This window comes from Herpailurus yagouaroundi, unplaced genomic scaffold (genome assembly GCF_014898765.1).
Source record: "Herpailurus yagouaroundi ecotype Mexico unplaced genomic scaffold, PumYag 189, whole genome shotgun sequence".
NCBI classification, from domain to species: domain Eukaryota; kingdom Metazoa; phylum Chordata; class Mammalia; order Carnivora; family Felidae; genus Herpailurus; species Herpailurus yagouaroundi.
The window spans coordinates 2,730,739-2,755,955 of NW_024412420.1; the positions used below are offsets into that span (position 1 = coordinate 2,730,739).

The window sequence follows — 25,217 nt, forward strand, 5'->3', positions numbered from 1 at the left end:
TGGTTAAAATGGTAAATTTTATGTCACATATATTTTATCAGTATATAAAATTTATGTAAATAAAATGAATTCATTATTTTATCTTTAAAGAAATATGAAATGTTCCATTTGTGTACTTAAAAAAATTGTTGGACTTTATTGACTGATTTTTATTACACAAAGGATATATTTTAAGAGTATTGGTATTATATACTTTAAGGTTATAATTTCATGGCCTTAAGCATAAATTCTTTGGATATGTCCCATGACCCGATGACATTAAATTGAAAGCTCCAGGTTTCCCACCCATCTTTTAGAGAAATAGCATTTTAAGGATTTTCTGCTATGTTTTTATTTACCAGGTACTTCTTGGTATAGAGGGTAAACTTAAAGATACTGTAAATTAGCTGTTCCCAACTAAATTAATAGTTTGGCTTGATTCATGATTACTATATTTAACTTTGATTACAATTAGAGAAAATAAAAGTGATTCTAAATAGAAGTCTACATAAAAGTATATTAAGGGGCGCCTGGGTGGCTCAGTCGGTTAAGCGGCCGACTTCGGCTCAGGTCATGATCTCGCAGTCCGTGAGTTCGAGCCCCGCGTCGGGCTCTGTGCTGACAGCTCAGAGCCTGGAGCCTGTTTCGGATTCTGTGTCTCCCTCTCTCTGACCCTCCCCCGTTCATGCTCTGTCTCTCTCTGTCTCAAAAATAAATAAATGTTAAAAAAAAAAAAGTATATTAAAAATTGGTTCCCCAAGTAGCCCCAGAGAAAATAATATATCTTGCTGCTATTGGGATTTGCAGTTTTTAAACATAAGGAAAAGAGTGTATTATAGCAAGAGGAACTGTGAAGCTGCCCAAAGACTTCAGATCAGGAAATCTGAGTTCAAATTTACTTGGCCTTGTGTGAGTCTAACTGTACCCAGCACAGTGCCTGGAAACACAGTAGGTGGGCAGTAAATATGTAATGAATAAGTGGATGATAGATAAATGAACGTCACTTCCTCTCTCTGAATCTCAGTTTTCTCATCTGAAAAAGGAGGGAGTTGGACAAGATGAGTAGGTCTCAGCTCTGGTTGTACATTTGAATCATCTGCAGAGCTTTTAAAACTCCTGATACTGGCAGCCTTAAAGAGGAATGAATTCTAACAGGTGCTACAACACAGATGCACCTTGAAGGCAATTACGCTACGTGAGCTAAGCCAGTCACAAAAACAAAACAAAACAAAACAAAACAAAAATTGTATGATTCCATTTACATGAAGTACCTAACACAGTCAAATTGATCAAGACAGAGAGTAGGATGGTGGTTAAAGAGGAGAAAGAGGGAACAGGAAGTTATTTTTTAATAGGTACAGTTTCTGTTTGGGAAGATGAAAAATTTCGGGAGGTCGATTGTGATGATGGCTGCATGACGTTGTGAGTGTACTTAATACTACTGAACTATACACTTTCAAATAGTTAAGAGGGTGAATTTTATGTTTTGTATATTTTAATAAACATACACACAAATACTGATGTTGGGCCCCTTGCCAGATAAATTGAGTCAGACTGGGTGGGGTCTGGGGGCAAAGGAATGGGGCCTGAGTAAGGGCTTTTTATTAAAAAGCTTCTCAGGTAATTCTAATGCAAGTCAAGAACTCCTCACCCAGATGATGCTTGAGATTGTGTTTTACTTCAACCACACATAATTCTAAGCAAGATGACCCAACAAGAGAAAATGAAGACTTCTAGCTAACATTCTTCTCCAATTTCACAAACATAAATAACTGCTTCCTTGGATAAATTGCCTGAATCCAAATTGCTAATGGAGTTACACTAAATCTTTTCTAAATTATTTTTTCTCTGTTTAATAGTTTTACTTCTTTTCCTTCTTTTCATAAAACTTCACTGGGCAGATGTACAATTCTCCACTCAATGAAAATTTGTATAAATAACAATAGATTCTAATATAAATTGTTCTTATAAAGAACACATATGTCCACATTGAGCAAGATACTGCTTTTTCAAAGCCAATTTTTTTCTAAAACCTGACATTTTCTGTTTTAGTTGTCACAAATATCCAAATAAGTTTTTAATCCAAGGCTTTATTTTATTTTATTTTATTTTTAATTTTTTTTTCAACATTTATTTATTTTTGGGACAGAGAGAGTCAGAGCATGAACGGGGGAGGGGCAGAGAGAGAGGGAGACACAGAATCGGAAACAGGCTCCAGGCTCTGAGCCATCAGCCCAGAGCCTGACGCGGGGCTCGAACTCACGGACCGCGAGATCGTGACCTGGCTGAAGTCGGACGCTTAACCGACTGCGCCACCCAGGCGCCCCCCAAGGCTTTATTTTAAAGTAATTATTGTAGAATACCTTTTTAGATAAAATCATTTTAAAATAATAGATTTGTAAACATTAAAAGCAATTAGAAAGTTTTCAACAATGAAAACTTAAAGTGACAGAGGAAAAGGAAAACATGGGTTACTTTTCTAAAAACCTAATTGTTTTGTAAAAGAAGGATTGTTTTACAATATTTCATTGTCTTGATGCAATAATCACAGGATATTGGGCCAGACTACAATATCAGAGTTAAAGCAAATTAAAGATGAAGTGGAAAATATTTTTAAATGCTTCCCATCTAAAATGAGAGAATTGATGCATGTGAAATAAAAAGTAATCGCTTTTGATTCTAGATTTTTATGTATTTTTACATATAAATCTTCTAATGAGTTTCGAGTGAAAATTGTTCTTAACAAAACAACAACCTTAAGTGAGTTAAACTTCTAAATTTTTTGTTTTTGTTTTTGTTTTTTAAATAGACTGCACACCTAGCATGGAGCCCAACGTGGAGCTTAAAGTCACAACCCTGAGATCAAGACCTGAGCTGAGATCAAGAGTTAGATGATCGAGGCACCCCAAGTGAGTTAAACTTCTAGAATTCAGTTATTTTTTTTTTACCTTTCTTTCCTTTAGAACTTCTGAAATGTCCTCTTTAAAACATATATGATAACATTATATATTCTCACTGAGCCATGTAGCTTAAATGTGCTGTATACGAACTGTAGCTATTTAATTACTGAACTAACTTCACACTAACAGAGCAGGATATTTTTTATGCTTTTAAACCACATCAGATACTGGCTTCTGAGTTGTTGAGACAAGGCATTTATTCTTTAATTCAATTCAGAGTAGTCAAAAGTCCTGATAATAATATGTATGTTTTTAAAAGAGTGAACATAGTATTCTCTCCCTCTCTCTCTTTCTTCCATTCAAAAAACACTAAGCATGGGGCACCTGGGTGCCTCAGTTGGTTAAGTCTCTGACTATGGCTCAGGTTATGATCTCACAGTTCATGAGCTCGAGCCCTGTCTGGCTCTGTGCTGACAGCTCAGAGCCTAGAGCCTGCTTTGGATCTGTGTCTCCCTCTCTCTCTGCCCCTCCTCCACTCATGCTCTGTGTCTCTCTCTTGCTCTCAAAAATAAATAGACATGGGGCGCCTGGGTAGCTCAGTCGGTTAAGCGTCCGACTTCAACTCAGGTCACTATCTCGCGGTCCGTGAGTTCGAGCCCCGCGTTGGGCTCTGGGCTGATGGCTCGGAGCCTGGAGCCTGCTTCGGATTCTGTGTCTCCCTCTCTCTCTGCCCCTTCCCCGTTCATGCTCTGTTTCTCTCTGTCTCAAAAATAAATAAATGTTAAAAAAAATTTTTTTAAATAAATAGACATTAAAAACAAACAAACCACTAAGGACTTATTATGTGCCTTGCTCATTCCTATGAGTACAAAAACAATAAATCACATTCCTTGCCTTCAGAGAATAATTCACAATGAAGTGGAGGAGGCAGACAAATAAGCATATAATATGGAATAGTAAACATAAAATATACATATGCGATATGTTAGACACACACAGTATATTAAGGAAGGCCATAGGAGAGGGGCCATGAACTAAGGAGAGAGGAAGGAAAGAAGGCGGTGGTTTCCCTGGAGCAGGGGACATCTGAGCATGTAATATTCCTTTGAATTAATTTATATGGAGAGAGCTCCTTATATTTTGTAAGTAAATACACATTTTTTAAAGTATTTAAATGTCCTAAATTCTTCACATGGCATTCCAGAATCTTCATAATCTGACCACCAACTTTCTCCCCAGCCTAACATTTGCTATTTCCTTTTGCATCTCTTGTGCTCCAGTGGTGTCTAATTGCTATTCTAAATAGGTCAGTGTTGGCTCACACTTTCACACTTTGGAGCACGAGGGTCCCCTTGCTGGAGAATGAAATGGCTCCTGTCCCTACACTCTTATTTAGCTATCACGTCCTCTGTGAAACCACCCTTAACTCTCCAGCCTGGGTAGACACCTGACCTTTGATCACTAGAAACATTTGGGCACACACCTAAAGTTTCCTGAATAGAAGACTCATCTACAGTGTTTATTAAAAAGCATATTCCAGGACCTCGGAACTTCCATGGAAAAAGCTTGGTGATCTGTTTATTTAACAAGTCACCCAGGGAATTCTCATTTGCAGAAAAGTTTTGGAAACATTATATTATAGCGCTTCTCATATTACCATTATTTGAATGATTCGTCTTTCAATAGCCTGCAAACTGCATTTGTTCATTATTATATTCCCAGTCCCAATACAGTGCCCATCTCATGGAAGGGAGCAAATCATGAATAAATGAGAAAATCTAATTAAAAATGTTTAATCTACTCTATTTCTTGTAAGAGTCCTAAAAACATTAAGAAAGCAGTTTTCTGACTTCTGCATTCTCTTATTCCATGATAACTATGCTTTAGCCTTGGTTAAGTTGCTCTAAAAGGTGTTTGTGCTTCTTAGTGCCTCGGCTAGCCACTTATTTCCCATTATCCAGGTGCTACTTACCAAGGTCTTACTATGCTGGGATTAAGCCTCAGTTTTCTGTGAATGAAGTGAGAATGTTAATAGTGCCTATCTCATAGGTATTTTCATGAGAAGTAAATGGAATTATATAGGTAACACTTAGCACAATGTCTAATATTAAGAAAGTGCTAAATAAATGAGGTAATAATAACAAAGACCGGTTAGGTTTTTTTTTAAAGCTTATTTATTTGGGGTGCCTGGGTGGCTTAGTTGGTTAAGCATCAGACTTTGGTCCAGGTCATGATCTCATGGTCCATGAGTCCAAGCCCCTCATCAGGCTCTGTGCTGACAGCTCAGAGTCTGGAGCCTGCTTCAGATTCTGTATGTGTGCCCCCTCTCAAAAATAAATAAACATTGGGGCACCTGGGTGTTTCAGTCGGTTGAACATCTGACTTCAGCTCAGGTCATGCTCTCATGGTTCATGGGTTCAAACCCCACATCAGGCTTTGTGTGGACAACTCAGAGCCTGGATCCTACTTCGGATTATTCTGTGTCTCCCTCTCTCTCTGCCCTCCCCTGCTCATGCTCTGTCTCTCTCTCTCAAAAATAAATAAACATTAAAATTGTTTTCTTAAATAAATACATAAACATTAAAAAAAATTTTTAAAGGGGCGCCTGGGTGGCTCTGTGGGTAAGCGTCTGACTCTTGCTTTCAGTTCAGGTCATAATCTCACAGCTTGTGAGTTCGAGCCCATGTAGGGCTCTGTGCTGACAGCACAGAGCCTGCTTGGGATTCTCTGTCTCCTCTCTCCCTGCCTTTCCCCTGCTTGCTCTCTCTCTCTCAAAAAATAAATAAATAAACCTTAATTTTTTTTTTTTATTTTGAGAGAGAGAGAGAGAATCCCAAGCAGACTCTGCTCTGTCAGCACAAAGCCTGATATGGGGCTCGAACTCACAAACTATGAGATCATGACCCAAGTGGAAATCAAGAGTCCAACGCTCAACAGACTGAGCCACTCGGCACCCCCAAGACCAGTTAGATGTAGTGATTATGCCTCTGTGAAGTCCAAGTAAGGAATCTACAATGTGATGCTTTGAGCCATTTCCTTGAGGGGTACACTTTAAGACTTTAAAATCCCTTTTCCAGTTGTCTCATTTCAAAATCTTTTCTGATTCAGCCTCTCTTCCCCTATTGTTGTAATAACCCACATGTCATGGCAAAAGATAATTTTATGAAGAGAGCTATAAGAGTGGCATACTAATATGAACTTTGTCCCTTTTTGGAAGTCTGTCCTTGGAGGTTTTCTCTAAATGTTTGTCTTCCAAATTCTTAGGATCTTATAATGTCTAGTACCTGGCCATGAGACCTGATTTCCAAAGGATCAGAACTTTAATTACCATCTTGCCATCCCCCTCCCCCAAGATGTCCAGTTTTAATATATCAATACCAACGTGTTATTGATTATGGTGATCTATTAAGGGTATGATGATAGCCAAATATTCTGGGTCCAAAGAGACAGCAGGTTGACTGTTTAATAGATAAAGAAATGCAAAATGACAGAAGGCTATGCTGTTGCCTAATCCTGGAAAACAAAAGAAAAGAAATATTAACCCAAGAGATTTGGCTACATGCCCAGGGTGCTTAAGTGATAATCCAGAATAATTCTCAACTCCAAGTAATTATCCCATCCCCTTTTAAACCTCATCACTCAGCACATTTTTCCCCTGCTAAAGGCCAATCTCCTTTAAAATATAATCTTTACCTACTTTAAACCTACCAGATCCTTGAGGAGCTTCCTACTTAACCTTTTGAAGTTAACACTTTGATCTCGACAAATTTGTAGTTTTTCCAAGCTTTGATATATGCTCCACTGAACTCTGGTGCTTTCTCTAAGGTTCAGATCAGGGTAATCTACGGGAAGGTGTAGGTGTAGGGAAAGTGGTCTCACCAAAGTCTACCCGTCCTAGACCTAGAGGGTATTATGCTAAGTGAAATAAATCAGACTGGAAAAGACAAATATCATATGATTTCATTTATATGTGGAATCTAAAACACAAAACAGGGACACCTGGGTGGTTCAGTCAGTTAAGCCTCCAACTTCAGCTCAGGTCAAAATCTCGCAGTTTGTGAGTTTGAACCTCACGTCAGGCTCTGTGCTGGCAGCTCGGAGCCAGGAACCTGCTTCAGATTCTGTGTCTCCCTCTCTCTCTGACCCTCTCCTGCTCTCTCTTTCTCTCTCTCTCTCAACAATAAATAAATATTAAAAAAATCTTAAACAAAACAAATGAATAAACAACCAAACAAAAAGCAGAACCAGACCTATAAATAAACTGATGGTTTATTCATAACAAACTGATGGTTGCCAGAGGGGAGGGAGGTGGGAGAATGGGTAAAATGGTTGAAAGGGAGTGGAAGATCTAGGCTTCAGTTACGTAATGAATAAGTCACAGGAATAGAAGGTACATCATAGGAAATACAGTCAGTGGTATTGTAAGATGACAGATACCTACACTTGTGGTGAGCATAGCATAATGTATAGAGTTGTGGTTTTTAAAATTTTTTAATTCCAGTATAGTTAACATACAGTGTTCTATTAGTTTGGGGCATACAATATAGTGATTTAACAATTCCATACATCACCCAGTGTTCATCATAACAAGCGCACTCCTTAATGCCCATCCCCATCCACCTTCCTCGGGTAACCATCAGTTTGTTCTCCATAGTTATGAGTCTGCTTCTTGGTTTGTCTCTCTCCCATTTGTTTTGTTGATTAAATCCCACATATGAGTGGAATCATGTAGTATTTGTCTTTCTCTGATTTATTTCTCTTAGCATTATACTCTCTAGCTTCATCCATGTCATTACAAATGGTAAGATTTCTTTTTTTTTTTTTTTTTGTGGCTGAATGATATTCCATTGTGTCTGTATATACCACATCTTCTTTATGCATTCATCTATGAAAGGGCACTTGGGCAGCTTCCATAATTTGGCTATTGTCAATAATGTATAGTCTTGTTGAATCACTATGTTGCACACCTGAAACTAATGTAACATTGTGTGTCAGCTACACTCAAATTAAAAACAAACTTAAAAAAAAATCTATCCATCCTAGATCTATAACGTAATGAGACTTGAACTACAGAATGAATAATAAGACACGATGTATTAAAAAAGAAAAAAAAAGCCCTTTGCACAGTGAAGGAAAGCATCAACAAAACAAAAAGGCAACCTATTAAATTGGAGAAGATATTCGCAAATGATATATCTAATAATGGGTTAATATCCAAAATACATAAAGAACCTATATAACTAAATACAAAAATAACAAATAATCCAATTAAAAATGGGCAAAGAAACTGAATAGATACTTTTACAAAGAAGACATATAGATAGCCAACAGACACATAAAAAATGCTTAACATCGCTAATCATCAGGGAAATGCAAATCAAAACCACAGTAAGATATCACCTTACATCTGTCAGAATAGCTAAAATAAGAAACACAAGAAATAACAAGTTTTGGCGAGGATGTAGAGAAAAAGGAACTCTTGTGCACTGTTGGTGGGAATGCAACTGGTACAGCCACTGTGGAAAACAGTGTGAATTTTCCTCAAAAAAGTTAATAATAGAACTACCATATAATCCAGTAATTCCACTACTGGGTATTTACCCAAAGAAAATGAAAACACTAATTCGAAAAGATATGTGTACGCTTTATGTATTGAAGCATTATTTAGAATAGCCAAGATATGGAAGCAACCCAGTTGTCCATGGATAGATGAATGGATAAAGAAGATGTGGTATTAAGAAGGAAAAGGAAAAGAGAAAGGACGAGGAGGAGGGGGGGAGATGGAGGGAAAGGAGAAGTAGAAGTATACATATACAATGGAATATTACTTAGCCGTAAAAAAGAATGACATCTTGGCATTAGGAACAACATTATTGGACCTAAGTGAGATAAGTCAGTCAGAGAAAGGCAACATGATTTCGGTCATATGTGGAATTTAAGAAACAAAACAAATGAATTAACAAAGAAAAAGACACAAACAGTTCCTAAATACACAGAACAAAACTGGTTGCCAGAGGGGAAGTGGGAGGGGGGATGGGTGAGAAATAGATAAAGAGGATTAAAAGTACATGTGCGCTTACACACACAGACACACACACACACACACCCCACACACCTCAAAGCTAATGTATTTTAACGTGAAACAACCATAATAGCAACATGAATCTGAATGTGTTTTGGCCCTTATTTCACTTTGAGAAGCACTCAAGTACCTTTAGTTGGAAATGCAACTTGCTTTTCTTTTTCCGACTCAATTCTCAAATCAATGACACCATGTCAAATGATTTATTTATCTGGAATACATTTGCATGCCACTGTGTGGTCTGGCCATCTTTTCCAGATTTATAAAGCATTTATTGAGTACCTACTACGTTCTGGGTACATTCTCAAACATGCCTTATTTTTGTTCAGCTTATTTTATGGATAAGGAAACAAAACCTTGGTGAGGTTAAATCTCTTGCCAAATTTTCAACATAATTCAAAATCTAGTGCTACACAATCACTTCCTCTACCAAAATATAAAATGCAAGATATTTTTTGTAAAAGAGATTGAGAAATATTTTTTTCTTATTTTTCACAATTTTTTCATTCAGGAAATATTTATTGAACACTTACCATATACCAGACACTCTTCTAGATACTAGGAATGCATTCATGAACAAAACAATGATGCAAAGCTTATATCTAAATGGGAGGAGAGTGAAAATGATCATGTCAGTTGTCAGTATGTAAGACGGCAGTAAGTGCTAAAATAGCTCCACATTGCCCAGTAATAAAATTCCTGCCCTCATTTTTCTTGTCCTAGAAATCAACACCTTTTGTAATTTTTACATGGCCAATCACTTCCTCCTTAAAGAATTTTTTTCACTATATACAAAATCAACCAACTCAACGGTTGTTCCTTCTCAGTGTTCTTTACTGGTTCCTCTTCATTTCTCTGACCTCTAAATACAGAAGTGTTGCAGGATTCAGCCCTCATATCTCTTCTTGGTCTATATTCATGTTTTATTCTGTCTCACAGCTTTAAATACCATCTATGCACTGATGACTCCCCAACATATATCTCTATTCTAGACCTCTCCCCTAAATGTGTGAGTGTCAGATCTTGGGTATCTGATAGAGATCTCAGGCTTAACAGAAAATGACTGCGATTTTATCACAAACTTCCAATCGCTCAGGCCACAGACCTTGGAGTCATCCTTGACTCCTTTCTTTCTCCTATCCCCACATCCAGTTAGTGAGCAAATCCTGTCTGGTCTACCCCATATCAGTCCATTTCTCTCTGATTTCACTGGACACCCTGCCCTGGCCACCATCAACTCTCATCTATATTATTGCAGTTTCCTAACTGGATTCCTTGCTCCTACCTTTGCCCCTTCCATTCAACTATCCAATTAATTCTTTTAAAATAAAAGTTAGCCTGTGTCATTATTTTTCTTAAAACCCGCCAATGGAGTCACATGCCACGTTAAGTAAAACTACAAAGCTCAAATGGCTGTCAAGGGCCTCGACGGTTTCAACCTGCTATTTCTCTGACATCATATTCTATTCTCACCTCCTTCCTTGTCACATTGCCAACACTTCGACCTCATTGCTCTGCCAACATACGTCCACCTCAGAGCCTTTGAACTTGCTGCTCCTTCTTCCTGGAAACTTCCTACTGATTATCTCATGGCTCTTTCCCCTAACATACCTTAAGTCTCTACTCAAAGTCACCGTAGCAGTGAGTCCTTCCCTGAGTATCCTACAACATATCCTTCCTCTTACCCAGCTTTATTTTTTTCCCCACAAAACTAGTCACCAACTGATATACAATGTTTGCATATTTGTTTTTTTCCCTTCTTCTTTTCTTTACCCTAGAATGTAAGTTCTGAATATAAGTTGTAGGCCGACAAAGAGACGCCTATTTTGTTCACTGCTATATTTCTACACTGGAACAATGTCTGACACACAGCCAATACTGATTGGATGAATGACTATCAGGAGGCAGTTATTTTCAAGTGATGAAAATCCAAGCCTAAATTATCTAAAAAGACAAAAAAGAAGGTGAGGTGCCTGGGTGGCTCAGTCAGTTAAGCGTCCAACTCTTGATTTCGGCTCAGGTCATAATCTCACCATTCATGAGTTGGAGCCCCTCATCGGGGCTGGCAGTGCAGAACCTGATTGGGATTCTCTCCTTCTGCCCTTCCCCTCTCTCTCAACATATAAATAAATAAATAAATACCAAAAAAGAAGGTATTGGCTTAAGTAGCTAAAAAGCCTGGGAATATACTGGTTTCAGGCACATCTGGAGTCAGGGGGTTAAACGATGGTATCAGGACCACAGCTCTCTGGATGTCTCTGATCTTCCTATCTCTCTGCTGGCTTTATTTCCAGGCATACATTCCTTTCATGGTAGGAAGATGGTGACCAGCAGTGGCAGGTTAATTTCCTTATAGCTCCAAGGACAAAAAGAAACTTCCCATTCCCAACAATCTAAAGTCCTGACACGCACTGGCCTGGATTGCTCACATGTTCCCCACAAAAGAATCATTGTGGCTGAGAATGCAACACTTCGGTTAACCAGGTGCCAGTCATACGACCCCTCCTAGAGCTGAGGGTGGAGCCAACAGTACAAACTCCAGATTTAATAATTTGTATTGCAGAGCTTCAAACATGTTTGAGTGCTCAGCTGAGTCCATCCCTGGTGTGTGAAACTTGGGACCATGACACATGGGATGGGCCATCTGGCACATGCCCCTATTTTGATGCACTGGACTCCTCTGAACCCTGAGAGACTGCAGAGGTGCCCCCTCTCTATTAAAGCTAGCGGTCAGGTGTGAAAAGATACCAGAGAAGGCTCAACCTCACAAGACAACAGGGATCCCCATCAGCATCTTCCTCAGCTCCTCCCCTGGATTCTAGATCAACAACTACATTAAGTGGCAGCATAATTGAGCTGGGTCTGAAAAAGGAGGAAAGGGACTATTCCCAAATGGAGCTGTAAAAATGAGCCAGCATGTTCCAGTAGGAGACTGAGAGTACTTGTGGGATGAAATTTTGAGGGTGCTTGATCAAGGGAGCCAGAACCTAACACTGGAAAAAGTACAGTTTATTGGAATCTCATATCTCTACCCTCCCAGGATATGGGATTTAATATTGAGCAAGAACCCCAGGGGATGGTGCAAATTCATGTGATGGTCCACTCTGAATGAAGTCAAAACATCTGAATTGCTCTGACAGATGGTAGAGGAAAGAATCAAGAAAGCAAGAGAAGTAAACACATTGGAATAGATATTTTGTGAGGCCGGATGACCTACCAAAGGATACTACATGTATGTATATTACATATACCCAGACAATGCTACATTTGTCAAAGCTATCAGGAATATGCTAGTGAGACAGGCACCAGCATCAGTTAAAGTTTCAGTGGTGGCTAGGGTTACCAGTAGGAGAGACTGTCATAGGGCTTGGCCCACTGACAAAAATGGGCCTGATGGGGTCCTGAAGCAGTAGAGACTAGGGGGCAGCACCTAACTACCATAAGGGGGGCCCCCCCCCCCCGGGGATCCCACAATTATTGCCATGACCAGCAAAGTGGAATGGCAGCCAAGGGGGCTTGACTCAAAGAAAGCTGTGGAGATGGTTAATAGAATCCTAAGGGGCAAAATAGATAGGCAGCTAATGTGGGTATTGCTTAACATACATCATCCAAAGAAAGCTGGTATGGAGAGCACAAGGCTGAGAGCAGTTGCCCAATAAAAAGCCATGATTGGGGCATCTGGGTGGCTCAGTTGGTTGAGTGGGCGACTCTTGATTTTGGCTCAGGTCATGATCTTGCCGTTCATGAGATCATGCCCCACATGGGGCTCTGTCCTGACAGAAATGATCCTGCTTGGGATTATCTCTCTTCTCTCTCTCTCTCTCATCTCTCAAAATGAATAAATAAACTTAAAAAAAAAGTCATGATTGGGGAACGAGCAAGAACTCCACTTGAACTACAAGTTATGGCTCCTGCCTGGACATTTTTAATCCCTGTGTCCACGGATTAGCAAGCAAGACTCACCATCTTGGCAAAAGTAATTGGCTGTTGTTACAAAATGGCGGGAAGGAGGAATATGTATGGGACTCAGGTGATCCACTGAGTGCTTTATATAGTATCTCCTTGCCCAACTAAGAATGTATAGGGACAAGTACAGCAACCAAAGCCTGAGAAAGGTATGGTCACCAGTGGCTCAGACCCATCAGAAATGAAGGTTGTGTTTCACCACCAGGTAAGTCACTGAGACCAATAGAGATAATAGATAAGGGCAAATAAATTTAGAATAGATAGTGGAGAAGGGAGAAAATTAGTACCACTTGTGGCCCCAAGGCCACTGCAGTGATAAGGACTATAGCTCATCCTACTAACCTCCCTCTTCTAAGTTTCTCTGCAAGAAGAAAGACCCACCACAGTCCTGGAGGAGCTGATCGTCAAATGTGAAGTGGTGGATCTGGATGGTGAAAGGGTGGACTGTGACGGTCAGGAAGATGTACTACTTGGATCCCCCTTCGAGAAAGAACTTCCATCCAGCTGCAAGGGGAGCAATTAGCAGATGATCTCCAGCTGCAGTGTCTCAGACTATACTCAATTTTTGAGCTGAGGCCATGCTTTTCCCTGGAAAATAACTGAACATGATGGAAATATGAGAGCCTGACTAGTTCTGCCCAACAGAGATACCCTCTGATTGTCAATCTTTACTCCAGAGCTTCCAAGTGAGTTGGCCAAAACTTTGTTCTAAGCATCTCCTTATTCAATCTTTTTTCCTCCCTACTTTTCTTTCACAAGTGGCAGATCCACACCAGGGTCCAGAGGCTTTACCTGTCCTATCCTGCCTCCTCCCCCTTTTTTTCTATTACAGGCATTTCACCAAAATCAACAACTTACACTCTAAACTCCATCTCAGGGTCTGCTTCCTGGAAGATGCAACTGATACAGAGGATTACAAAAGATGGCTTCCTGCCTGTGTGACTTTGGACAAGCCACTCAATCTCTCTATGCTTCAGTTTTCTCAGTATAAATGAGGATATTAGTACCTCTCTCATAGGGTTGTTGGGGGCTTAAATGTGATATTTAAGCGATTTATGAGAATTAAATGAGAGAATGCATGTAAAATGTCCGGCAGTCTTGCACATGTGATAAATGTTAGCTGTTATGCTGATAGAAGAGATAAGGCAGACTATTGGAATTTTTTAGGTTTCTCCCATCCAGGCAGATATGTTCATTTGCCTAGCACTGGAGAATAGTTATTAGTTTTTTCCCCCAGTATGATTAACATCTTCACCTGTAGTGAGAAGTGTTGGTTATGCCAAATCAAGACAGTAACAATAGACCCGAAAGATAAGTAATCATAATTGTTTCTAGAAATGTGATTTTTTATTAATATAATAATGACAATCAAAATTTGAGATAGAAATTGAATTGTGATTTTGTAAATGAATGTAAATTTACATGTTAAAACAGGAAGAACAATATGCATTTTCCATATCTAAAAACAAGGATGATTTATCCTCCTGCAATGAATTTTGATGTAACATGCATGGGGTCACTGCTGTGATACATTTTGGTTTTCAATAATATGTGGTGTCCTTTTTAAATCAAACTTTTCATTTAATCTCATTCTCATGTATAAACATGTACACATCTATTTTGGTTACAGTTTTCACAAAGGTAGGAAGAGAAATACCAATAGGAACTTTATCCAAAAGGTTAGAAGAGTCTAATTCAGCAAAAAAAAAAAAAATGTTTATTAGTCCAGTGGCTAAAAGTGCCTATTATGTTATTTGAGCTGACTTTAAGTCTCATCTGAACTACATTTATGGTGAAAGGCATTCATTAAAGTATTTATTGGGGCGCCTGGGTGGCTCAGTCAGTTAAGCATCCAACTTCGGCTCAGGTCATGATCTTGCAGTCTGTCAGTTTGAGCCCCACGTCAGGCTCTGTGCTGACAGCTCAGAGCCTAGAGCCTGTTTCAGATTCTGTGTCTCCCTCTCTCTCTGACCCTACCCCGTTCATGCTGTCTCTCCCTGTCTCAAAAATAAATAAACGTTAAAAAAATTATAAAAAAAATAAAATAAAATAAAGTACTTATTACTTCCTCTGGTGAGTCCCTCGGCTAGTGGAATTTTATTTTATTTCATTTTTTGAGCCAATTTTTTAAAAATTTAAATACAATGTAACATTGGTTTCAGGAGTAGAATTCAGTGATTCATCACTTACGTACAACACCCAGTGCTCATCACCAGTTCCTTCCTTAGTACCCACCACACTAGCAGAATTTTTTTTTTTAATGTTTATTTATTTACTTTGAGAGAGAAGAGTGCAAGTGGGGGAGGGCAGAGAGACAGGGAGAGAGATGAATTCCAAGCAGGCTCTTCGAGGAGAGCCCAACAGGGGGCTCAAACTCATGAACTGTGAGATGATGACCTGAGCCAAAATCAAGAGTTAGACATTTAACCAACTAAGCCACCCACGCACCCCATGCTAGTGGAATTTTAAAAGATATGTAAGCTGAAGGATTTACTTAATTATATTCTGCATTTGATTTTAATGGGGAAACCAATCATTACAATGCACTAAGCCATGAGGTAGAATTACCATCCTTTAGGAGAGAAGTTGACACTCTTTTATGTTTAATTTGGTAATTTTTTTTTATCACCATGCCATTTTCTGCATCTGTTGCTCTTCAAATTAATTTTGAAGCAATTTTCTTACTGTAGATGGACACTGTGAGGATGAAAAATTCTCACCCTGGAAGCATCCTGGTACTTTATTTAGCCTTTCCACCAAGAACTCACCCTGAAAATCAGATTAATAAATTCACAAATGTACACATCATTTCTGAAAAAAAAAAATTTTTAACTCTGCGGGTCTAGTCAATTAAAACAAGAATGACTGCCTTTTCTGTTTCTTAAAATATTATCCTAAATTTCTGTTTCAACCACTATCCTAACAATCTCCTTGAAGATCAGTTGAATATAAAATCATAAAGATACACCTGGTCCAAAACAACAATTAAATACATTGTCCCTCCTTCTACTTTAAAGACACCGAAGCATAACAGTATATAGTCTACATATGCCATACCTAGTCATTAGTTGCTGTTTCACAAAAATAAAGCCACTGGCATATCATGTAATGTTTCTTCCTGATTCACTGCTCCTCCCTGTGACTGTTTAGAAGCTCTTTCTATCCCTATATTTGCTTCCAACATTGCACACATTTTCTTCTCGTGCTTAAAAAGAAATGTCAAGTTCCTGATCTTTTGTTAAAGATTCATTGCCAGAAATGGTTTCACAGCAGGAGCCTTCGTAGGGAGAGAGTTGGCTCACATTCCTGCTAAGAACTTAACCTGGGAATGATGGAAAAATAATTATAATCAATGTCAGAGAGCATATGGGTTTCTACCGAGAAGCCTGCCAAATAAGACCCACACTAATCCTTCCCATCTACTATCAGTCAGTTGACTCTAGCGGACAAATTCCTCATATTTGAATAAACGAAAGCCCAAATCTCACACATATTTCTCCCACATCTTAGAGGTTTCTGAAAGAAACCAGTAAGTGCCTTGCATATTTCTTAAGCTTAGTTTTCCATAAACCTACAGTTACTGTGTTTTCGTGTCTATAAATGTGGTAGTGCCTTATTTCTACTTCATCCTTTAACCTGGGTGATCCATTATATCAGTCTATAGATAGTGGAAGAAATGAGGCCATTTAAAAATATACACTGAAAAAAACCCCACATTTGAATAGCATTGCACTTTGTGTTGATGTGTCTTTCAGCTGGATACACCTCAACAGTATGTATCATTTCTGAAAGGGGAATAATGCTGAGGTGATTAAATGGAGGCAGAGACACCTGGTGCATATCATTACGGAATAAGGTCCGAGATGATTTAATTAAGATATTTATTGGTAAAGAGTGGCTTTCCAAACATTTTTCCACTGGGTTTATGTTTCACTTTGCCATCTACCCTGCTTCGTTTTTCTTGGGTTATGTGCCAGGTAGTTTATAAATATATATATATATACACATATATATTTATATAAATGTATATGTATATATGTGTTTGTGTGCATATATATATATATGTGTGTGTATATATATATATATATATTTTAGGAGAGGATTTTCTGTTTGCAGAATCCCAGAACAGAGGGAAATCAGAGGCAGATTTGAATTTTCCTCACAAGCCTCTGTATTTCAAACATTTAAAGCCCTAGAATAATTTGCCTCTTTTCTACACAGTGGAAAGATAAAATCAAGCCTGTCTTAAACCAGCATTCTATTATTTTTGTAAGTGTAAATAAATCAATAAACACAATAAACATATTGCATTCTTTCTGGCTACGCAATGCAGAGAGTAGACAAGGTGGGGGGGGACATTCTTATTAAATATTGGTGGTTCTTATTTCCAATATTTAGAGAATTTTAAGCAAAGAGAGAAATGAATTGGAAATGAGGTTGCTGTTTGCTATTATGGAGCCCCATTTACAGATCTAGCATTTAATTAACAAAGATACAATATATTTGGCAGCTGCCTCTTTATCCTAATGCCCTTCTACTCCTATTGAGATATTCAATATAGCTGTCTGAGCATTCAAGTCATATTGTAAAACAAAGATTTTTAGAGAGGAATTGTATATTGACATGGTTATTCCCCTAGCCATGCAACTCAGCCCCAACTCCCAGTGCTAAATTTACAAAGATGAAATGGCATTTTCCCCAAAGCTGCATTGTCAGCTGTTAGGAAGACTTGCATTTCACTTCTTATTTCCTCCAGCATAGTTTGTAAAACCTTGTGAAAACTCCAAGATGACCAATATCCCTGAAATAAACAGGGTGCAATTCTGTATTTACAGACTAAAATGAACCAGAAATGGACATTCTCACATAGCAACTATTGAGAGCAGGATGAAAACCGGTACTCAAAGACTTTAAGGTTTTTGACTCAGAAAAAAATTCTAGCTATATTTTCTCTGTAACTGGATTGACAGGACCTAGAAATCTAATTTGCCAGATACTGGTCCCATGTATTTTGTGAGGATACTATGTATATTACCAAAATGCCTCATAATTCAATTTATGAGGTAGCCAAATAAGATTATGGGAGCTTTCTTTCTTTCTTTGAGCAGGCTGTGCTATGCTTATTAATAATAAAAACACCTCACCCACTCGTTCACTATAAAGGCACTATAAATGCCCTAGTGAATTATGTTCCCAAGTTTATTAGTAAGTTCGTTGCTTAAAAAATCCAAATGGTTTTTCCTTAGGCACAATGGTATAAATGGTAGTTATATTCCAAGCATAAACCCCAAATTTGATTGACCTCTAAATCATAGGAGTAAGACCAGTCTGAGTTACGGTTGCTAGGAGTCACATCTCTGCTGATCATTCTCCATTTATCACCTGCTCTGTGCTTTGAAAGGCTGGGCTACAAATGGATTCATTCACCTGCATTTCCTTGCAGGCTGGTTTTTACTTGGTTTTAGCCAAGAAAGGGCATGGATCATCGATGAGAGAGTAAGAGGAGAGTCAGGATGGGGTATTTCTTTGGCTATTCCTATCCTGCTTAGCTGTTGCCAATCTGGCAGTGGCTATGTTTCTCCAGACTACATCTCTAGCTGGGTGGCCCTTCCTCCAAAGCTCCAGCTCTTACTGGGCCATAGGGTCACCATTCGTTTGCTTCCTTTGTCCTCACCTTTTGGGGGGTATAATCGCTCCATGCTCATGCCAGTCTTTGGTGTCTCAACATCCTGTGTTGGTTCTCATAACCCTGCCCATGTCTCAGTTAGCAATTCCTTCATTAGGGGCACCTGGGTGGCATCTGACTCTTGATTTTGGCTTAGGGCATGATCTCACGGTTTGTGAGTTTGAGTCCCACATCAGGTTCTGGGCTGACAGTGCAGAGCCTGCTTGAAATCCTCTCTCTTTCTCTCTCTGCCCCTCCCACACTCATGCTCTCTCTCTCACTCAAAACTAAATAAATAAACATTTAAAAAAAAAAAAAAGAAATAATTCCTTTGGGTGCCTGGATGGCTCAGTTGGTTAAGTGTCCCACTTCTGCTTAGGCTATGATCTCGCTGTTCATGGGCTCGAGCCCCTCATCGGGCTCTGTACTGACAGCTCAGAGCCTGGAACCTGCTTCAGATTCTGTGTCTCCCTGTCTCTCTCTCTCTCTCTCACAAAAATAAATAAACATGAAAAAAATTTTTTAAAGAAATAATTCCTTCATTAAAATATCTTCATTTGTATGATCCATCAAGATCCTGACTAGGACAGTGAAGGATGAATGGGAAAAAGAATTTCTTATTTCTTTCCTGGGTGCAGATGTTGCTACCAGAATTTCAACCAGGATCATTCATGTATCTAAGAGATACTAATTATGCTCTTCTTATGTGCCATTCAGTGTGAACAAAACAGATCTAGTCCCTGCCTTCAAGGAATTGACATTCCTACTTGGGAAGACAAACTTAGTAAATACACAAACAAGTAAACAAAATGGTTATATATTCTGGGAAGTATAGTTTAGGAAATACACAGGATGCACTGATAGAGGATCATTGAGGAGGCAGGGCCATTTTGGATAGGGTGGTCAGGGAAGGGCTTGTTGAGAAGGTGACATTTCACTGAGACCTCCAGGTTGAAGAGGAGACAGCCACTAGGAAAAGAGCTGGCAAAGGGTGGAGAAGACGTGTTCCAGGCAGAAGTTGTTGAAAGTGTAAAGGCATGGGTGGGAGGAACGAACGTGGTCCACAAACCAGGACCTATGGCAGCTATTTGACTTCGAAGGAAATTGATGACAGATATTTGCAAGCCACATGGGGGTTGAGGAATGAAAAGTATGACTGGAGTAGAGGCCAGGTGGAGAATGGTACAAGATGAGGCTTGAAAGTTTGCTCAGAGAGTTCAGGGCAGAGCCCTGTAGGCCAGCATGAAGAATATGGATTTTATTCCAAGTATTCCATGAAGAGTTTCAAAGTACAAAGTGATACAATCTTGTTGGGATGGGCACTGGGTGTTGTACCTAAGCCAATGTGACAATAAATTACATTAAAAAAACAAAACAAAACAAAAAAAGTGTTACAATCTAGCTGCTCTATGGAGAAGGGCTTCAGGGGAAAACAAGTGGAACTGGGGAGAAGAGTCAGAATTCTATTACAATCCAGGACGAAGATGACTATGTTTTGCTGTAAAGAGGAGGGAGTGGAGATGTAGAGAAGCAGACCTCTTCGAGTTTCATGTTGGAGATAGAGCTGACAGGACTTGATAGGGAAGGGTTAGGAATGGGGTGAGGCCGGGGAAAGGGAAGACTCAAGGTGACTCCCAGGTTTCTGGCTTGGGCCACTGGCTGAATGGTGGAGATGTTAACTGAGAGGAGAAAGACTAGGGGAAGAATAGGGATGGAAAGATTGGTATGGTGAACATGTCTAAGAGTCACCCAAAGGTAAATGTCAAGCAGGCAGATGGCTCTCAGAGCCTGGGGCTCTGAGGACAGATTTGAGTTGTTTCTTAGTCAAGTAGATTCCTCAGGCCAACCTGGCTTAGGCCAAAAGTGATCTCCACCAGGCCTGGATGTAGTCACTAGAAAGCCATCTGGGGTTTAGGTGTAAAGCATGCCTAGATCTTGCTTTGTCATTAGTGTACATATTTTCTTTGAAAACCTCAAAGAAGGAAATGGCTGGTTGAAAACAAGATTTGAGAATTCCTAGGTCCCTGATTAAACACCATCATAATCTTGCCTCTAGAGTTCCTATTTTAACATGACTTAATGGTATATTTAAAGAAGAGCCTCCAGAGTCCAGTTTGGCAGACGTACAATAATGTCCTTATGGGGAGGCACCCATAATAAAATATAAGGTTCCAAGGCTTTTCATTCCGGTTGTCATGGCAACAGCAGCAAGAGCTCTGGAGGTAGGAAGAAGGAAGAGGGAGGCGAGTGGAGAAACCAGGAGCTGTGGTGTGGTGGCTGTTAGTCTTGGGAAGATAATTAAAGACAGATATTTGTAAGCTGAATGGAGAACATACCCTATAAATTCAGGCAGTTATAAGTATATAGTTTGTAATTGGACAATTTGTTCATTCTAAGGACCGGAAATACACTTAAAAGCTTTTTCAGACCCGGGGCCTGGGAGTACATCATGCAACTGTTCTATCCCCTGTGCCCATTGCACTGCCTGGAGCTCCATGTACTTGAATGAATGAGCAGATGAGTTCCCAAAAGAAGAAACACTACTTATTTTATTTGGGTTTTAAATTGCTAGGTGGACAGATCCTTTGGGTAAAGATTCTATTTTACATCAAAACCATATACATCTTAACTACAAGTGTTGGTGAGGATATGGAGAAAAAGGAACCCTCATGTGTTGTTGGTGGGGATGCAAACTGGTGCAGCCACTGTGGAAAACAGTATGGAGGTTCCTTAAAAAAGTAAAAATAGAATGACCATATGATCCAGCAATTCCACTACTGGGTATTTACCCAAAGAACACAAAAACACTAATTCAAAAAGATATATGCATCCTTATGTTTATTGCAGCATTATTTACAGAAGCCAAATTATGGAAACAAGTGTCCAGCGATAGGTGAATGCATAAAGAAGAATATATATATATGATGGAATATCACTCAAACATAAAAAAGAATGAAATCTTGCCATTTGCAACAACATGGATGGAACTAGAAAGTGTAAAGCTAAGTGAAATAAGTCTGTTAGAGAACAACAAATAAACACAATATGATTTCACTCATATGTGGAATTTAAAAAACAATAAAACAAAAAAGGAAACAAAGAGACAAACCAAAAAACAGACTCTTAACTCTAGAGAACAGTTACCAGAGTGGAGGTGGGTGGGGGATGGATGAAATAGGTGAAGGAGATTAAGAATACACTTATCATGAAGAACACCAAGTACTGTATAGAATTGTTGAATCATTATATTTTACACCTGAAACTAATATAACACTGTGTGTTAACTATACTGGAATTAAAATTTAAAAAAAAATTTTTTTTAACGTTTATTTATTTTTGAGACAGAGAGAGACAAAGCATGAACGGGGGAGGGTCAGAGAGAGGGAGACACAGAATCTGAAACAGGCTCCAGGCTCTGAGTTGTCAGCACAGAGCCCGACGCGGGGCTCGAACTCACGGACCGCGAGATCATGACCTGAGCTGAAGTCGGCCGCTTAACCGACCGAGCCACCCAGGCGCCCCTAAAAAAATTTTTTTTAAAGCATATTCATATTATGGTCAGTAATTATAGGTGACAAGCCTAAAAGGAAGACTCACCCCCAAACCAAAAGACCAAGTCTGGAAGTCTCACTCTCTAGGACTGATTCTAACAATCATTCACTAACTGTGGATGGGATATTATATAACTACATACTTCTGATGAAGGTCCATTATATAATAGGCTTTGGATTAGATTCTTGAGGTGATTAAATATTATTTATAAACTGAGGATCCAGGCACTTGGGTGGCTCAGTTGGTTGAGTATTTGACTCTTGGTCTCAGCTCAGGTCTTGATCTCAAAGTCATTGAGTTCAAGCCCTGCGTTGGGCTCCATGCTGAGTGTGGAGACTACAAAACAAACAAACAAACAAACAAACAAAATGTTTTAAAAATAAATAAATAAATTGAGGATCCTCAATATATTGAAAGTTGTGAAAGTGAAGAAAGGTGACAGTGTGGACAAGAGATTCCTGTCAACCCTAAAAATCAAGGCGACCTGGAGAAGGAAAATTCGTTCAAGGGTATGTAGTACATCAGGTGCTCACAAATATCCAGACATTCAAAAGGGCAAATCCCCAATGGTATGTACCCATCCATAGCCTATGCAAAATATCTCTCAAAACCTTTTGTTTATTTTTGCTCTAATTCTGTGCTCACCAAGCAGCCAATATTGTAATTACTAATTCTGTTTCCTTCAGATGCTGAAGAGAGTACTCTGGATGAGAAACACATATACCCCAATAACTGGAAAAGTATATCCTCCTTCTTCAAGTTGCGCTGAGGATAAAATTCAAACCCCACCAAGATCGCACAGACCTTATGATCTGGCCACTACTGATTTCTCCAAGCTCAACTCCCAATACTGCCCCCCTTCACTGTAAGTTGTAGTCACACTGGTTCCTTTCCATTTCTGAAACACTCCAAAATTTTCCCTGCCTACAGCCTTTGCCCTTCTAGTTTACCTGAGAGCAATGCTTTTCCTCAGATCCCCCTATGGCTGGTTACTTCTTACCAATCCTGTCTCAGCTAAATGTCACCTCCCCACACAGGCTTTCTGTGATCCCTGTGCCTACCATTGCAACCCTTCCCCTTTTTTGCCCCCCCACCACCACCACGGTCCCTAGCTATCCCTTAGCCTGTCTTATCACTATATAATCTCTTGTTTACTTTTTTATTATCTGATTCCCAAACTGGAATAAAAGTCCAACATAGCTGCAGCCCCAGCAATGACCACAGAGTTAATACTCAATAAATACTTGTGAAATCAAGTGAATGGGATGGGGCGAGAAATGACATATGAGCTGCTCTGCACTAGAGAGAAGAGATACAAATAGGGAGTGCGATCTGAGATAAATGGAACCTTCCCTTGTGCCCACAATGTAACTTCTACAAAGCACCATTAAAGTACCAGTCATTGCATATATTTTTGGTTTTGTGAGTCCCTTTACCCCAACTCCAGTGTAGACCATGAACAACTTGAAAACAAGAACCATCTTGTTCTTGTTGGCATCCCCAATGTCCCAATAAATGTTCACCGGATCCCTCAATTCCCTGCTGAGGGAAATCGGCAGTTCAGAGAAAAAAATAGAGACTTCCTGTTAGATGAGCTTTACTTCATTGGCTGGGTAAGCGCCTGCCAGAATGAGCAGTTTCTATAAGAAAACAAAAAGATACACCGTATGGTAGTGGCAGCACCAAAAGATAGCCTTAGGTGAATCCTTTAGCCCTCCATCTGTAGTCTCCATCAGCACCCTCCAAGTAACCTCCAAAAAGATTTCAGGCAACCCCCCAGCCAGATGGCCGGTGTGAGCTCTTCCTGCCTAGAAATGCTACCACCATGTCTGTCCATGGAAATCAGACAGAAACAGCGACTACTTGACAAAAGTCCAGAAACAGACTTATAAAAACATCCTAGCTGAAAGTAAGGGTGCACAAAGGAAGCACCAGTAAAGACCAGCATTCAACAAGGAGTGACTGGAAAGAACTGTTTAATGTTTTGAACACTGCCAAGCTGAGTAACATGAGACCGAACTTGTTATTTTGCTCGACTATATATAGTTTGCATCCTGGAATTCACTCATACTATATATAGTAGAGTTTTATTCATGCACTCCAACTGATTATGTGTGCTGGGCTGAAGTGTTACAGTGGTGCCAGAAATGAAGAGAAAATGGAAATCTTCCACAGACCTATGGGCATGTTCTTTACGCCCACTGCCATTTTCACTAATGCGTGGCGGCGGCAGAAAGCTAATTGAGACCAGCCATGGAATAACAGGCTAGAACCTCTGCTGCAACGAATGCCTCTTTTCAGTCTTTTCCTTGTGGAGTATTTATTTATTTAAGAACTGGCTATGGTCATCATTCAGAAATACAAAGAGGGTTTAAAGGCCCAAATAATTACCCAGCTTTTATAACAAAAGAGTAACACAAAAATAGTTTCTTGTCCTGTCTCACTCAAGAAAGCCAGTTCTATTAAACTGCTCATCATTAGCTGTTTCATAAATCTCAGTCTTTGGGATTTAAGTAATTTTAATTTAACTGCTGCTCTTTCTTGATTAAAATAGCAATTGTTCTGACCTGCTTCCTAAAGTAAAATGTTCTCTGAATAGCCTGTTTTAGGCTGAGAAACTCATTTTAATTTCGGAGTCTCAGGTCTCTTTTAAAAAGCTACTTTTGGTCATCTCCTTAAAACTGGAGATGTCTGGTAAAGTTCCTAAAGGGTCTTTACTGAGAGGGTAGTGTGGTAGACATATTTAGTGTTTTTACTGCCCAGCATCTATCATCCCTTATTGACAATATACCCCAGTTTCCCTTTGGGGTATTATTTCTCTCCTTTCTACCAACACACTTCCCATGAAGCACACTTCACTCCTGTGCCCACAGCACAGCCAATGGTAGCATGCTATCTCTTTGATTACAGGGATGGATTGGGAGTTGAGCACATGGTTCAAAATAGGCCAATCAAAACCCATAAGACTCGGGCAGCTGGGTGGCTCAGTCAGTTAAACATCTGACTCTTGATTTCAGCTCAGGTCATGATCTCATGGTTCATGAGTTCAAGCCCCACATCAGGCTCCATGCTG

At 39.4% G+C, this 25,217-nt stretch overlaps 1 long non-coding RNA gene across 1 annotated transcript; it reads left to right on the forward strand.

Moving 5' to 3' along the window:
• Positions 1–2,840: 2,840 nt before the first annotated feature.
• On the forward strand, positions 2,841–23,551 carry LOC121044700 (uncharacterized). Its single transcript, XR_005797434.1, has 2 exons — positions 2,841–2,888; positions 22,831–23,551. It is a non-coding gene; the product is annotated as an uncharacterized LOC121044700 (long non-coding RNA).
• The last annotated feature ends 1,666 nt before the right edge of the window (positions 23,552–25,217 follow it).